We start from the raw sequence: 17,231 nt of genomic DNA on the forward strand, positions 1-17,231 counted from the left end.
CTTATCAATATATATATATTTATTAAAATGCTCAGTTGTTTAAAACGATTTGTAAATGTATTTGAAATTAAAAGTAACATTGCTCTATCCCTTTCACACTCCTGGTTCAGAATAATGTAATAGAAGTGAGCTCTCCTCCAGCCAGGACTTTATTTCATACAATTCCATGCGAGCCTCTTCACAAGTTTGGTGGCAGCTGGCTTCTGCTAGATTTTTTCACTAGTCTAGTGCAAGAGAGATTATGCTTACAATAGCAATTACATTTACAAATAACAAATAATAAAGCCACAGCAATGTTTAATGAATGACTATTGCATACAATACCATTTTTTTTTTAATTGGGCAGAGACAGCAAATAATAACTGTGAAAAGAAGCATCATTATTAGAAACATAGCCTATAGAAAGTAAAACCTTTTTTGCCTTGAAAATAATAATAGTATATTCAAAAAATGAACGTCATCCAAACCATTGGCTTGATATAATTTTCTTTATTCCCTGGTTGAGAATTTCACACTTAGAATTGAAACGTCCACTGGCACATACCGACAGTATGTAGTAACATGGCTTCCGGCACAGGTGTTTGAAAGTGGGTGGCTTAAGCTGTTTGCAGCTGCCTAGTTCAGTTCTGGCTCCATTCTACATACCCCTTTTACATAGATGGTTAATTATTTGGAGCTGGCAGTCAGAAGGCAAACTGTTTGTGCTTGACAAGCTTTATTCACTTATAAAATGTTAATGCTTCATAAATAGTATCCAGCCAAATACATTCTTTGAATGGACTCCAAGTGCTTTGAGACAAATATCCACTATTATATTATTGCTTTTGCCTTGTTTTGCACCACCAGACATATCTGTTATGTCGGGTCTGCTAACATTCTGCCCCAAAAAGTAAGGCTGCACAAGCTTTATCCTTTAAATTGATTATTCTTGTCCAAAATATGCACAAAATAAAACTCTTAGGGGTATAATCATTAATTTTCATGCTCACAAAAGTAATAAGTCATAAAGTAATAAATCAGGTCCATTTAGTATCATTGTGACCAGGTTACCACTGGTAAGAGCAATAAATAAAAATTATAATATATAAATACAATATATTAATATATTCCCTATTAATTACATAATTAATAACCAAATACTAAAGCAGTTTTTTCTTAACCTTCTTCTTAGGAAACAAAATTAAAAATTGTATTTTCAATGGGCTGACCAGGTTAAAAGTTTCTCCCCACTTTTAAACATTATGAAAACTGGACAGGAATCCTCCAAATTGCATCTGCTGGATACAATTTTCATGTTAAATGTAAATTCTAATAAGCAGATTTTGCTTACCAGCAGGCACGTTTCAGATTAATGATATTTGAAATCATTAGTTAGAGTATTTCATGGCATACATTCTAGCCTTTTGCTTTTTATGTAAAAAAATATGAAATTCTTGAGATATACTTCAACAAGCAGAAAGGTCTAATTTTCTTACCTGTAAGTGGTATGGGAAATTAAATATTATGTCACTTCTTTATGCTGTCACCTCTGGTTATACAGTATGGGATCCATCATCCAGAAACCTGTTATCTAGAAAGCTCAGAATTACAGGAAATCCATCTCACATAGACTCCATTTTGATCAAATAATTGTAATTTCTAAAAGTGATTGCCTTTTGCTCTGTAAAAATATAACAGTACATTCATTGTACTTGATCCACACTAAACTACATGAATCCATATTGACAGAAATGCAATTCTATTGGGTTTATTTCATGTTTAAATGATTTTTAGCATTGATTCAAATTATGGAAATATCCCTTATCTGAAAAACCCCAGGCTCTGAGCATTCTGGATAATAGATCCTATATCTGTACCCCTTCTTCACGTAATCAGGAAATACCACATATTAAAAGCATTTACAATATTAAATCCCCTGGGCATATTCAATTACAATAACTCCAAATACCACTAACTGCTGTGTTGCTCCTCTTGCACCACATATTTGTTAAGAAACTTATTAAAACAGAATTATTTTGCTAACATTTTCTACCTGCCAATGTCTATTTCATGCACACTGTTGATTTTAACAGTGAAGCCTAATAATTCACAAATAAGGAACAAAGGAAAAATCTCAGTGGTGATTTCTATTTAGTGGCAGATAAAAGGATTATATAGAAAGATTAAAACATAAACATACTCCACAAATAATTTTTTCTTTAAAAGAAGAGCATGATATTTTCAATTAAGAACATTTATTTGTCAAAAAATATATAATAGGCTTACACTTAAGATTCAGAAATGTTCTTTTACATTACAAAAAAAAGGCGTGAGATTATCTCCCCAAGGAGTTTTTAGTAGCAAATATAAAATCAGATAAGAGTAAATCAAAAACAAAATACTGTAAATGGTGATAGTCTAAAGAAATGTAATCATCCCCTATATAGGGATGACCCACACGGTAAACAAGGGTGGGAAGGAGGTGCATGACTTGTGTGAGTGGCTTCGATATCCCCATTCATATGGAATGTCAGGTAGCTTCAACTAAGTGGAATTAAAAATAAAATTGAGTTGTATATATGCTAAATTGCCCCTGTGGACTTTAAAATTTTGGACAGAGCAGTTAAAGATCCCATAACGGAGCAAAGAGGCAACACAAAAATGTTAAAACAGACATTTCCACATTCTGGGACATAACTTGATTCAGTTGAAATGGTTGGTACTGGAAAGGTAAAGATGCCTGCACTATAGAATCTAATGGTAAAAATAATTAGTAAAGGTAAAATATAAGAGCAGAATATCTTTATGTACAACAGCATCAGAGTGTCCTATAGGTAGGCTAGGACATTTTGCAACTAAAGCCTGACAGGGTTTCCATACATTTAAAAGCTCCAATCATTCTAAATTAAGAGACACCAAAGCTGACTCAGAATGCCGACACCCCAGTAATAAAAGGTGTAAGATAAAAAAATGTTACCCGTGTGCGAATAATTTTTCTTTGCGCATATGATTACAGAACTCATTGTGACATAACTGCCAATAGAAAAAAAAGTATTTGCTTACAAGTGATATTCCTGTTCAACTCAGATTTATTAAAAAATATTTCTATTATCAGTTGCTTATAGTGCTTGTAATGCACATCCTTCCTAACGTTAAAAAAAAGTTATATTTCTAGTAGCATACTGCAGAAATATGCTAACTTATTTATGGGCTACACATGCTACACTATATTTTTAAATTACATTTTGCATCAACTTTTATTCACAGGTAAAAATATCCAGTAGGCAAACAATATCTATTTATAATCCAGCAAGTTAAAAACCTAAACCACAAGCTAAATTAATGGTGCGCCATTCCTAAGAAATAAAAATTAGGACGTCCTTTGTGGTGGGCAGGAGTTGGTTCTATACATTTCCTGACAGTCAGGAAAGCATTTTAAAACCTTATTGAGATAGAAAAATTCAGTGTTAGAGTTTAGTGGAAGCAGAAGCATAACGGAGATTGACTAGTAACAGTGAAAAAGAGGCGATCATTAAAAAGTAATATAGGTCCCTATCTTGAATTTGTTGTTATTAGAAATTTTGAATCCCGATATATACAGCTATTATTTTTCCTAGCTGTTAAAAAGATCTGCATCTTTAAATAAGTATTGGATATTGTTAATCCTTCCTTAATGTCTCAAAAATAATGGCACCCTTGAGCCAGAGTGCTCATAATCAGCAGTTAATAATTAAGAGCATTAATAGTTATTTTATAAGTGTTATTTATAATGCATTAAAATTTCCCACAATGCAACAAAGAAATGAAATGCTTGAAAATAACTTCGATAAGGCTATGAGAGGTGTATGTGTTAATTGCTTGCTACCACTTGATGTAATTGTGCTGTTACCACGTATAGTAATGTTTATTAAACATTTTTGCTATAAATAGCCATGTTATGATGCTAATAATACACAGTGAATTCATTTTCAGAAAGGGGTTCAGAACTATAGCTGAATACAAACCGATTTAGGATTTGTTAGATAGGATTGGATATGGCAACAAATCATTTTTATGGAAGATAGAGACATGCAATGGACATATTCACAATGTACTCTATTCCCAAGGGGCATCTAAAACAGCGAGAAACCTCATTTTCCTTTCAGGTCAATGGCTGGTCAGGGGTCTTCCAGAGCTGAAGATTATTCCTTAATAGGAAAATTGCTTGGTACACATAAGCAGGAGGGTATTGTTATTTTTATTCATGCACAAAAGAAATGCATATAAATGGCATTCAAGAAACGTATGAAGCAGTTGTATGTCTGGGTTAGATCATATAAAATGCATGCTCAGCTGATTATTTATATATATATATATATATATATATATATATATATATATATATATATATATATATATATATATATATATATATATATATATATATATATACACACATACAGTATATAAATGAAACATGGCCAAATGAACTGGTACTGAAATGTTGTTAATGTCTTTAGAGCCACGATACCATCAAATTTTCAAGCACACTTGTTGGAATTCTTTGATACAAAAACAAAATCATTACAGTTTTAAAAATATTGCTGAAACGTCACATTAATTTTCCTGACTGAGAGGAAAAGCATTTTGACTGCTTGGAAATAACAGAAAAATGTTTGGATTCCCAATTGAGCCCTTGATAAATCTTCCCAACCATAAAGGTTATGATATACCTTGAGTAAAAAAAAAAAGAAGAGTAAATTACTTATGGAACTGTGAACTATTTTTTGAAGAGTTTAAATAAATCAGAAAAACAGCTTTGTGTTGGCCACGCTACTACTTTGGCACATACACAAACAACCTGGCATGTATTTTGTAGAATGAGTAACATGTACACTTGCAAGACCCACAAAACCTCATTTTGTGACCATAAATGAAGCAATGCCTACAATGGATATCACAGGTTCTGCAGAAGAACATTCCAAATACCAGTACTGTAGCAAAATAAAATGGACATACTGCATATGAAGATACCAAGGAAATATAAAATGTATTTCATGACATTGTATATCTCTATTCCCTTCTGAACCTGACTGGCTTATGTAATAAAAAGCAAACACATATCCAAGTACCTTGTTATAAGAATTCAATTTCTCTGCCTTTTAACCAATTAGGTTTGTTTTTTACACAGTTTACAGCATGGCCGCGAGTTGACATTTAGAACTATAAATCAGTAACTAATGCTTACTAAACTGGATTGCCTTAGCCATGAATCAAGCACATCAGTACATTACTGTTGGGTTAGCAAGCAGCCTAGAAATTGCACATACTTTATACTGCATCCTGATAATTCCAGTAAATTTTCTGACACTGAAATATGACTTCTGCTGCCTATCCACATTTTATCCAAGCCACCAATTGTGTTTTGTTGCCTTGTGTATACAAAATATCAAATTCACTCATTTAAAAAAAGAAGGAATTTTCTTGTATTTTAAAATTATATCTATTTAAAATACATCTTGACAGAAATTTGAATATGAAGTATGCAGTGTTAATTTGAGACGAAAGGGTTATACACAAAGATTTATGGAACCAAAAATTATTTTCTGGTACTGACAGAGCTTTATTTATTGGTATGAAAAGAGACACACTACTGCAGTGAAGAACAGGTCAACAAAATCACAAGTAATGTGTCCAATTAAAAGGATGTTAATATGCAACACAGGTGTGTAGTGTGCATGCTAGCTAATGTTTAGGCTAACTTATTGCAAAATACCATGGGTGGCCCTTTTAGCACCTATGGCACCAGGTGGGCATTGCACCCAGTAATAATACAACTGCAGCATACTAGACACGCCATTCCATTCATAACCATTCAGACCATGCACTATTACATACACAGAATGTTCCACATTCTCTAAACCAGAACAGAAATTGAGAAAAATGCAAAGACATTTTATGAAATGTTTCCAAAAGGAAATATCCAAAGCTACATATCCATGTGCCCAATCTTATGACTCTCACCCCCAGTCTGCTAATGGAATCCTGAACAGAGGTAAATATGTAGAAACTTTCATATTTCTGCCAGTATCGTTTTGAAAGACAACTATCCTGGCTAGTTTATTCCCAAATAAAATAAGTCCATTGTTGTAAATAAAAAGGAGATGAGATTCAAAATTGCTTTCTTTTTGCATGCAACAATTTTTGTTCTGTGCCCACTTGTTTTAACTTACACTCAAACAGAATTGGTTATTACTCTCTGGATTAAAATGTTATTTCTACTTAATAAAATACATTTTATGCATTTGTTTTATGAAACATTTACCCAAATCTAGAACAGAGGAATTTTATCAGTATACACTTTACTATTTTGTAGGAGAGACTGTTATTTAGTCAGACGATTCCTCCCACATGACCCACTTTACAGATCTTATTATGAGGCATGGCAAAAGGCTGCCCAAGTGGATCTTACAGACTAAATTCCCTCTTACCTACACACACCCACTGTAATCAGAAGCCAATTAAACATGTTTCAATTGAAAGAAACTGGAGTATCAAGAGGAAACCCAAGTATTGGGAAAACATATAAATTCCTAGCAAAAAAAAAAAGTAAAGGGATTAGCCTAAAAAATAGCACAGTGACACATGAATAAAAAAATATTATGTAGCAGGGCAAAGGCTGGAGACATTGTTTACATCAACCCTCCAACCTGGCTGGTCTTTACTAGGTTCTCAAGCCAGGCATCAGTGCTGAAAGCTCAGTAAAATAGAATTGCAATGTTAATGTTTTTAACGTGATACTGTCACGGTTGACAATAAAGCAGATCATTATTGCTTAAAATATTAGAAAAGACTTATATGGAAACATTAAGGACAAAATTACTTTTCTCAAACAGCCTCTGTCTTGGTAAAGAGATAGTACGAAATGTGTTAGATGTGTGTGTATTGTAAAAAATTCCAAATTTCAGTGGTGAAATTCAGTAGGAATTTCAGTAGATGAAGTTTCAAGGCCCCTGCCTTTCTAAAGAAATAATGACAGATTTAAGAGTACAATAACCTCATCCACTGACACAAAATATATAGTAATGACATACAGTTTACAGGGTTGTCACCTTCTAGAAACCAGTCACAGGGAAATCACAGTACAGGTATGGGATCCGTTATCTGGAAACCCATTATCCAGAAAGTTCAGAATTACTGAAAGGCCATCTCCCATAGACTCCATTATAATCAAATAAAACAAGTTTTTAAAAATGATTTCCCTTTTCTCTGTAATAATAAAACAGTACCTTGTACTTGATCCCAACTAAGATATAATTAATCCTTATTGGAAGTAAAACCAGCCTATTGGGATTATTTAATGTTTACATGATTTTCTAGTAGACTTAAGGTATGAAGATCCAAATTACGGAAAGTTTCGTTATCCGGAAAACCCCAGGTGCCGAGCATTCTGGATAACAGGTCCAATACCTGTATTATTAAACAGACAAGTTTTGTGTGGGTGTTTCCAAGTCCCATTAGTGCCTACCATACTAGCAAACCTACATAAAACCACAGGTCATATTCTCTGTTTAAAGCTTTGGGATACATGGGTAGCTTATGCTGTTAGAAACACTAACTGAACTTCATGCTTAATTAGACTAGATACCGCAAAAGTAATATACAAAATGTATGTCACATAGAAGGAGCTGAAACTAACGGTGTGGGCTTAGCACATGGTACACAACTGCAGACTGCCATTAACCAATTGTCTGAAAAAACATAGCAGACCAATTAGCAAAGCACAGACACCTCTGTTGGAGCAGTGACATCTCTGTTTCATTTCAAACAGGTTGTGAGCAAATTTTCTGCCAAAATCTCTACCAAGAATGAATACAATCTGTCCCCCCCGCCCAAGAGATTCCCTTACAGTGATTGAATAGTATGTATTATGCTTGTATTTATCCAGTACCGACATGTTTATGCAGTACTTTACAGAGACCATTCATCATTCACATCACATTTTTCATCCCTTCTTTATATTTTTTTATTTATTTTACCCACTTGCAGTTTTTTAAGTTATCTACAGAAAATGCCGTATATGCACCTGTTATACAGTATTATCACTTGAGAGCAGATATTTTGGCAGGGCAAAAAAATATATTTCACTTAATTTTAAATACTTTCAAAACATTAAGGGCGATGGCAAACGGTACACTTTGTGACCCATGGGGAAATTGTGCTCCCGGTGGGAGTCAAAGTGCCCAAAAATAAACTTTCATAAGAATGGAAATCGCAATATGTAAAACAATTTAATCACACAAAAGAAGGCATAAATTTTGAGGGATCATGCCAATTACTCATGGCAATTGCCATTGTTGCTGGTGAGGTGCAGATGACAAAGCTCCCCGGTGCCATCAACTTAAATTACTATTCTGTTTTTTTGGTTGATTATTAATCTAAAATACTCAAAGCCCAAAATAATTAATAAAAATACAAGCATATAAAAAGTCCTTTGGCATGTGCACGTTCCTCTGTTCCCTTTGATAGTATCTATAACCTTCAATGCAGAAGGATCTTGAGAGGAATGATATCATAATCCATAGGCTGCCCTTGCTGTAAAGTGAAATAAAAAAATCAAGACAGTAATGGCTTAGTAATCGAATGCAATAATAAGATATGTTGTATAAATCATACAGTTTATCTGTTGTCTTTTTATGAATTAAATACCAGAGTACCTGGGCTTTCTCTTATGCAGGCAGCTACAATTATATGTGCTTGTGTGCAAATATAATTCAAATGCATTATACTTACTACATCTTTAAATAAAGAGATGTTATTTTATAGATTGCAAAGAGCCATTTACTGTAAAAGATCCAGAAGTTAAAGTGCCAGGACAGCATCTAATAAGGAAATACGATGTGTTAGCAACTATTAGTTGATCTTTGTTCATTTTCCAATGGTAAATTACACTTTAAAAATGCAAACAATTATTATAATTGATTTGGACTAAAACAATATTGAATTTCAATACATTTTCTAGCTCTTTTATGAATTACTCTGCACAGTCAGGGTGATTATGATGAAAGAGTATTTGCACGCTCAATTTCTTTTCAGCAAGAAACCTTGAAGAGTAGTAATTGTGTTCACGCTGATAATGATAAGCCCATACATTTGAGGAAAATAAGGCTCTACATAGCAATTTTAGCTGGAGTGTTATAAATTAGCTTTCAGTTTTAAACATGTAGCCCTATATTGAAGTTTACTTACTGAAGCCCTGTGTAGAATTTAATAACAATACTTTGAACACACAGTTATAAATCTTTTGCTCGAGTTTCAATAAATGTAAATTTGACAGGAAGCTGGTGTTTGTTAAGGCAATATTAGAATGGAAATAATATTTAGGCGTTGTCATTATTGAAGCACAAAACAAAGGGAGAGTGTTGAAGTTAAGTTGAAGATAAAAAACTTTTTCGTTAAAGATAACTTTATTATTTCTCAATGTAGGGTAACAGAGCTTTGATCTGACCTAATCTCGACAAGGCATTATTGACAATCTAAATAAATGGATCCAGTGGGGAAAAAATGAGGGATCATTATGTAGGGTAAACCAGAAAATGGACACAAATTGAACCCATTGGCAAGCCATTCACTTTCTAACTTTGTCTACCAACATAGCAGTACAGATGCACTCTGCAAACCACAATTTGACAGGTTTGTTACCCAGGAGAATCCAGAATTCCAGCATAGTGACAAGACAATGTAGATGCAAAGATTTGGTAATATGGCAAGCAACTAGACAGACTCTGCACTTGATACACATGAGTGGGAAGTATGCACACACTCTTCAATGGCATAGTTCTTTAACTGACACATTGCCTGTTAGGAGATAACCACAGCTCTTCCTTATGCCTAAGTGTGCTTTTTACTATGCCTTGTACATCACTCACTAGAGTAGATGCAACTGGCAAACTAGCACATGGTACAAGTATCATTGAGCAAAATTAAGAGCATTGTGAAGCATTTTTTTTTACTTTCTCAAATGCACACCATGTTTTGCACCTATCATTGTACTACAGCAAAATACCCTACTGTACGTAAATACCTTATCAGATTCAGTCTCACATTCCAGGAAAAATAGTGCTTTGTAGGCAAAAAAAAAGCAATTTTTAACATGGCTACCTTTTAGTAAATGTGCCATTTTACCTCAAATATAAATACAATTCCTGAACAAAGATAAGAGATTGCATAACTAAACACTACATAGCAACAAAAATAACACTTGAGAATAAAGACTTAAAAAGGTTATTATACACAACAGTGCTGCATAGGAAAGCAAGACCTTCTCCAAAAAGTGAAGTCTAGAAACAAAGTTGTTACTGCAACTCCATATTTTTAAACATTCCTTTTTGAAAAATTATATTGGGCCTTTTGAGTTACAACCAACAGTTCTCATCATCCACCCACAACCCCTTTGATCTCTTATGGCTGCAGGTTTCTGGGTGAAAACCGGACTGCTATTAAGCTGCTCCTGTGGGATATAATAGGAGACTGTTTGTGATTGTTCTAAGGGTGGTATAATCAATAGATGTGAGTAATGTGTTGTTTAATTTTAATTTTATTATAATGAAGGGCGGGACTTGACTGTCACTGAAAGGATTAAACAGTAATTGTTCAACAAAAGTATCTAAAAGGAATCTGATAAAAGAAAACTAGTAGTGCAGTACATCTATATATAATAATGCAAGGTAAAAATAGGGAATCCCCTGGGGGAACCATGAAACCACTGTGCGGGGATGTGGAGTTCAACAACACCCTACATGCATATGGTGGATCCTCCTCCTCTTGTTAGACCACAGATAAGTCAATAACGTTAATCAGGGTTGCAGACTTATTGCTCAGCAGTTGTTCTTCTCCTGGTGCTCCGTTCAGCCAAACATTAATGTTCAGAAAGTAAAATAGGGTAATACTTCCCACGTAGGCATGTGTGTCGAAAAATTGCTAATATCATGAGTTCACTGACCATTAACAATGTTATATACCGGTGCTAGAAGTTTTACCATATACATGTAGGGTGTTGTTATACTCCACATCCCCACACAGTGGTTTCTTGGTTCCGCCAGGGGATTCCATAATTTTACCTTGCATTATATTTTATATATAGATGGTACTGCACTATTTGCTTTCTTTTATGCACTTCTTTTAGATACTTTTGTTTGGACATTTATTTGGAGGTCTGGGTGAAGACCTGCCACTCTGAGGAAGCTGCAACAAGGACTTTGAAAACCTTTAGCGCTTGTTTTGCTATTTAAGTGCTTGCCTGACATTATAATCTATGAACATGTAACTTCTTGAAGGCTGGGGACACAATACAGTGCTATGTTTATAACACACATCTACACACTACAGTCTTTCACATGAGGAATATCTATGACAAGATAACTTACAATTCATCAGACAAGGGTTAATCTGCATACTCAGACAGCATGTTTCACCCCCCAGGTAAATGTCAGACGGTATTCATCCTTCAGAAAGATAATTGCTTTCATGTATAGGGAAAAAGACATATCAGAAACAAAAATGGCAATAAAACATTTTCCCTCTAAGTTATACTGTACAAAATGCCTACATCAAGAGCCAAACTACTACCTGCTTTTGATCAGACACCACTATAGAATACATAACCTGCCCTTACAGTACACATAAATCCATCAATACTCCAATTAGAATACTAAAGCTAACCCTTTTAATTATAAGCTTAGTTATGATTGTATATCAGGCGACTTGCACTGCCTTTAAAACATATCTGCAAAACATTCATTCAGTTTAAATAAAGATGGGAAGGAAGTGGTAATAGGTAATCAAGTTTACTTGACTACTTGAAAATACTGTTATTGTAACCCAATAACAGAAATAATTATGTTATGGGTATCTTCCCCTCTAAGCAGAAAGTCCTTTACGAAGGAATTGCTAAATAAATGACTATAATTAAAAACTAAGTGGCCATGGCCCTCCTAAGTTTTTAGATTTGACTTCTGCTTCCATATAAGTGTATTTCCCTTTCCCTGATGGTAAGTAGTCCAAAGCATATAATATGCTTCTCCAGTGTCCCTCCCCCAAATTCGCATCCCAGGATTTCCCAGGTAAAGAGGGTTGAAAGAGAATTAACCAGGATAATCACACAGATGCAGCTACATTGAATGAAGAACATAAATATGCCAGTATTGTGTTTGTACATGTATATGTTTTAATATCTTCTATTTAAATTTATATTTAAAAGTCTCCCATAATTGTTTGTTCAAACATTTATGTCCTATGAGAACTACAAATCAGACTTTGGTAGTGTATCATTTAAGGCCAATGGACCTAATGCTAAGAAAAGCATTTCTTAAATTAATAATAAATACATACATACATACATACACAGTTAACATATTTCTCAATAAATATCATCTGCAATGAACTTTGGAATTACGCATCTCAACAGATATTGTTGACAAAATCCCACAGTTCTTAGACAATTTACTAAACTTTTATAAACTGGGGCCTATCATTTTGATAGTTTTCCCAAGCACCCCTTTTCCACTGTCCTGGATTCCTTATGGTCTGTTTCTGCAAAGAAAATTTGTCTTTTATTTTTATTCTTAAACTGTGGCACTCATTATATTTAAGTATAAGGATTCAAAGCTCTTTGCTCTAAATTATGGCACACACATGGAGCATAGGGCAGGCAGAGTATGGCACACACGTGGAGCATAGGGCAGGCAGAGTATGGCACACACAGGGAGCATAGGGTAGGCAGAGTATGGCACAAACGGGGAGCATAGGGGAAACAGAGTATGGCACGCACACACACAGGGAGCATATGGTAGGCAGAGTATGGCACACACAGGGAGCACAAGGCAGGCAGAGTATGGCACACACAGGGAACATAGGGCAGGCAGAGTATGGCACACACAGGGAGCGTAGGGCATACAGAGTATGGCACACACAGAGAGCATAGGGCATTCAGAGTATGGCACACACAGGGAGCATACGGCAGGCAGAATATGGCACACACAGGGAGCATGGGGAAGGCAGAGTATGGCACACACAGGGAGCATGGGGAAGGCAGAGTATGGCACACACAGGGAGCATAGGGCAGGCAGAAAACGGCAGGAGACAGGGAAACCTATCCGGACCACTCTAAGGTGAACAGTTCATACTGTGCTACATACAGTGACACAATGCTGGTACCCTTCAGCAATTTGCATGAGATGTGAACAGGTGAACAATGTGGTCACTTTCAGTCTCGATATAAGGTGTGAACAGTACAGGGCTTTAAGGGTGTGAACAATAGAGGTGTTATGGGTGAGAACAATACAGGTGGATTACAAGTGTGAAATTAAAGTGTAAACCATGCAGGGGCCAGTTAATCTCAGTATTGATATCTTTTAAAGATAACACAAGGTAAGCAGGCACAACAGGCAGACTATCACGTAGGGGGTTCTTTCTGTAATTTGAAACCTTCATACCTTACATCTACTAGAAAATCATGTACACATTAAGTAAACAGAGTCGGCTGTTTTTTCTTCCAATAATGATTAATTATATTTTAGTTTGGATCAAGTACAAGGTACCGTTTTATTATTACAGAGAAAAAGGAAATCGTTTTAAAAATTCGGATTACTTGATAAAATGGAGTCTATTGGAGATGGCCTTTCTGTTATTCTGAGCTTTCTGGATAACGGGTTTCTGGATAATGGATCCCACACCTGTACTTGAATATTGATGTCATACCTTGTTTGCCTGTTTTATGACCTTTGGCATCCATACAACCTATTACAACAGCTGAGTTTGTAGTCACACAGCATGTCACCATTCTTCCTCCAACATCACAAGGGCCAAGCTGAGAAAGGGAGTCCAATGTTACCAATGTTCTGCCAAGCTATGCTAGAAAGTCATATTCTGGGCCAAGATACAGTTATTTTACTTTAATGCAATTTGGAGTATTACTTCACTGGCGCCGCAATTTATCATTGAGAGGACTAAATACACACAGAAGCGGCACAAACCCAGATGACGTGAATTAGTTAGATGTTGCAGAAGTAAACAAGCAGTTTTGGGGGTTAAATAAATATTTCCATGGGCCACTTTAAATCCAGCTTTTAAATCTGTTTCATTCAGAGGGAAATAAACAACCCAACAGGACTAGCAACAGACTTGTGGGAACCCATGTATTTGCCACATGGCAGCCAACTTCTGTGGTGTCTTCTGTTGCCTACACTCAGGTAAGTAACAAAGACACACTTCCCACACACATATACAAACCAAAACTCTCTCGGCAAGAGTACACATGTACTATTTTTTCTAGGCATTGCTCTTGTTTGTATGTGCCTACCAACCTCACTGTGCAGTAATTCTTCTATTGATTTCATTGTTTTTTATGGATCTTATGGAATTCTGCATTGCTCTTGATTTTGCTTTTTCTTGTAAAAATGGTATGCACAATTTTTTTTGGGGTCACTATACGCCATTTACTTTTGTAATACTATAAATATTAGGAACACATTTTGAGAAGACTTCTGGTATTTATAAAGTTTTATATTTGTATTGCAAATAGGGTTGGACTGGGCTGGCATGTAACCTGGCATAAACACTTGCCTTAAGGGTCCCACTTAACCAGGCTCAATAAACCTCCCCCCCCCCCGCGGCATTCCATCAAAGGTAAGGAGGCATGAGGTAAGTTGTACTCCCTTGCGGGGGGGTGTGTGGATGTTGGGAGGAGGGTCCTTGAAGTCACAATCCCAGTGGGCCAGATTGCCCCAGTCCAACACTGACCGAAAGACATGTGGGAGAAAAGATACAACTTACAAACTCCGAGATCACTTTTAAAAATGTAAAAACAAAATTAAAGTAAGCAACACAGCTTACTGCTGTGGGCTCTTAAGACGCATAAGGGGGTTACTTACATTTACTTAATTTACCACAGTGTGCAAAGTGCAATTTAGAACAAAATCATAATGGGGTTTTTTTACCAACAGTACAGCTTTTTCTCCCATAATTCCAGAGTCATTTCCATGGGGATATGCTTCTGATGCAACGGTGGGTGATGTGTCAAATCTGACACAGTTGCTGTTGCACTGTTAATGAAGTTAATGACCGCTATAAATTGCAGGCAATGTCTTAATTTTATACAGGTATAGGACCCATTATCCACAGAGCTCCAAATTAAGTGAAGGCCATCTACCATAGACTCCATTTTAATCAAATAATTCAAATTGATTTCCTTTTTCTTTGTTATAATAAAACAGTACCTTGCATTTGATCTCAAGTAAGCTAGAATTAATCCTTATCGGAAGCAAAACAACCCTATTGGTTTTAATTCACATCTAGATACTTTTTTAGCAGACTTGGCATGGAGATCCAAATGATAGAAAGAGTCCTTATCTGGAAAACCCAGGTCCCAAACATTCTGGATAACAGGTCCCATACCTGTAGTAGACAATGTAACAGCCATAACATCTTTTTAAAGGACAAGGAAACCCCAAATAATCCATCCTAACCCCTTGCCAAACACTATATATATTTTGCCCACTACGTGTTTTTATTAGAGTGACCCTGAAAAGAATCTGTGAAAATTATGGCCACTATACTGGTTCATCGAAATCTCTTTTCTCTCCATCCTGCACATGCGCCAATCCTGTGGTCCTGAGATGTTCAGGTCAGTAGAAAAAAAGGAACTTACTGTGAATTATGCACACAATTAGAAAAATACTTTCTGCACATTTGTTTGGTCTAAGCCTCACTACGGGAGTGACTGCATTAAACAGATGTGCTGCCAGCTAAGTCTTTTAATATAACGGTAAAGGAACAGTGCCCAACAGAATCTGGCACAATTGGTTATGCACTATTTTTTACTGCCCTAAGCACTGGCCAGGAGTCATACACATTGTTCCTTGGCCCTTAACTAGCTGTTCATGGACAACTGCTGCTACAACAAAATGTATAATTATTTGACATACTGTACATTCTAACCCACAACATTTTAGTGATTTCTTTTGGGTTTTTATTGTGAAATGTGGTATTTTTTGGTGGACTGTGGTGCATTTTTTGGACTATAGTTTTAGATATTACACATATTGCCCCTTTGAGCTATCCATAGTCCAAGTAAGTAGTCTAAGGGAGTCTTATAATAAATGGTGTGTGAAAGCACTGGAAAGTGTTTTGGAACTTCCAATTTAGTTGTCAAATGCAGTGATGTGCACAGTTTGTATCTTGTATCTAGCAGTGGAGAAAGATTCAGAGGAACAGGAGTAGAACTGAAATGTTGCTCCAGATGTCTGTGATGAGAGCCTTTTTGTAGCATGATATAAACATTTTATCCTTTTGAGTGTTGGGGCATTTTAATTTTGTGGCAGTGCCTTCTGCTAGACCAGGGGTGTCCAAACTTTTTGCAACGAGGGCCAGATTTGGTGAGGTGAAATGTGTGGGGCCCGACCATTCAGCCCGACATTCTTTGAACCGTTAACATTAAATTACAGGAATCGAGTAGCCGTAGCAGTAATAATTGGGCACATAAGTGAAATAATCTGCCACTTGGTCTATACTGCTGCCTGTGTGCTGAAGGTGTTAGCAATAGACATGAACTGGCACGTAGTGACACGCCGCTCTCGCATACTTCTTTAATTTACTCTGTACTGGCACGTCCATATGTCTAAAGAAGTATTAGAGAGTGGCGTTTTACTAAGTGCCAGTATGTGTCTATCTCTAATTTGATGATAGAGGTTGAGGGCCAGTGTAAATTTGAAAACGGGACTTTGGACATGCCTGTGCTAGACAACACGTGACATGGCATAGAACACAGAAACATAAAACAAATGTAGAAGGAACTGGAACTCACTTGGTCACATTGTATTATGACAGAGCAAATATCTGATGGAAGTTGCTTCATGCAGCTGGGAATACTATGGAACATCTTAATGAAAGACTAATGAGGCTATGTAATATAAGGTGCAAAAGTTTGCTACAGTTCTTAGCACATATAGCAAGCAATAAACAGGTTAAATTGTATTAGTCTTAGGATCAGGCAGATATTCCAGTGATACTTACAATATATTTTTATATTACTTTGGCTGGTTTAATAAATACTTCAACATTTGAATATACAGTATTTCTTTAATTGAACATATTCAAATAATTTAAATGGGTTGCCTATCTGACCATATGGTAAGACTTACACAACAGTAATGTTTTGCATTATGGAAGGGATTATAGAGATAGACAGACTCAAATTACATAGCACAAACAGTGTT

General features: G+C 35.7%; 1 protein-coding gene across 2 annotated transcripts in view; it reads right to left on the reverse strand.

The window, feature by feature from the left end:
• The window catches only part of chst8.L (carbohydrate (N-acetylgalactosamine 4-0) sulfotransferase 8 L homeolog), a 254,502-nt gene that overhangs the window by 203,876 nt on the left and 33,395 nt on the right, over positions 1 to 17,231 (reverse strand). Inside the window, exon 1 of one of the 2 annotated variants that reach the window (XM_018258015.2) lies at positions 1,476 to 1,578. The exons of the other annotated variant lie outside the window; for it this stretch is intronic. The gene's annotated coding sequence lies outside the window, so the exon portion shown is untranslated. Of the gene's footprint in view, positions 1 to 1,475; positions 1,579 to 17,231 lie in introns of those variants that run through there. 2 annotated transcript variants of the gene reach the window in all.

The sequence above is a fragment of the Xenopus laevis genome, chromosome 4L (assembly GCF_017654675.1).
Source record: "Xenopus laevis strain J_2021 chromosome 4L, Xenopus_laevis_v10.1, whole genome shotgun sequence".
NCBI classification, from domain to species: Eukaryota; Metazoa; Chordata; class Amphibia; order Anura; family Pipidae; genus Xenopus; species Xenopus laevis.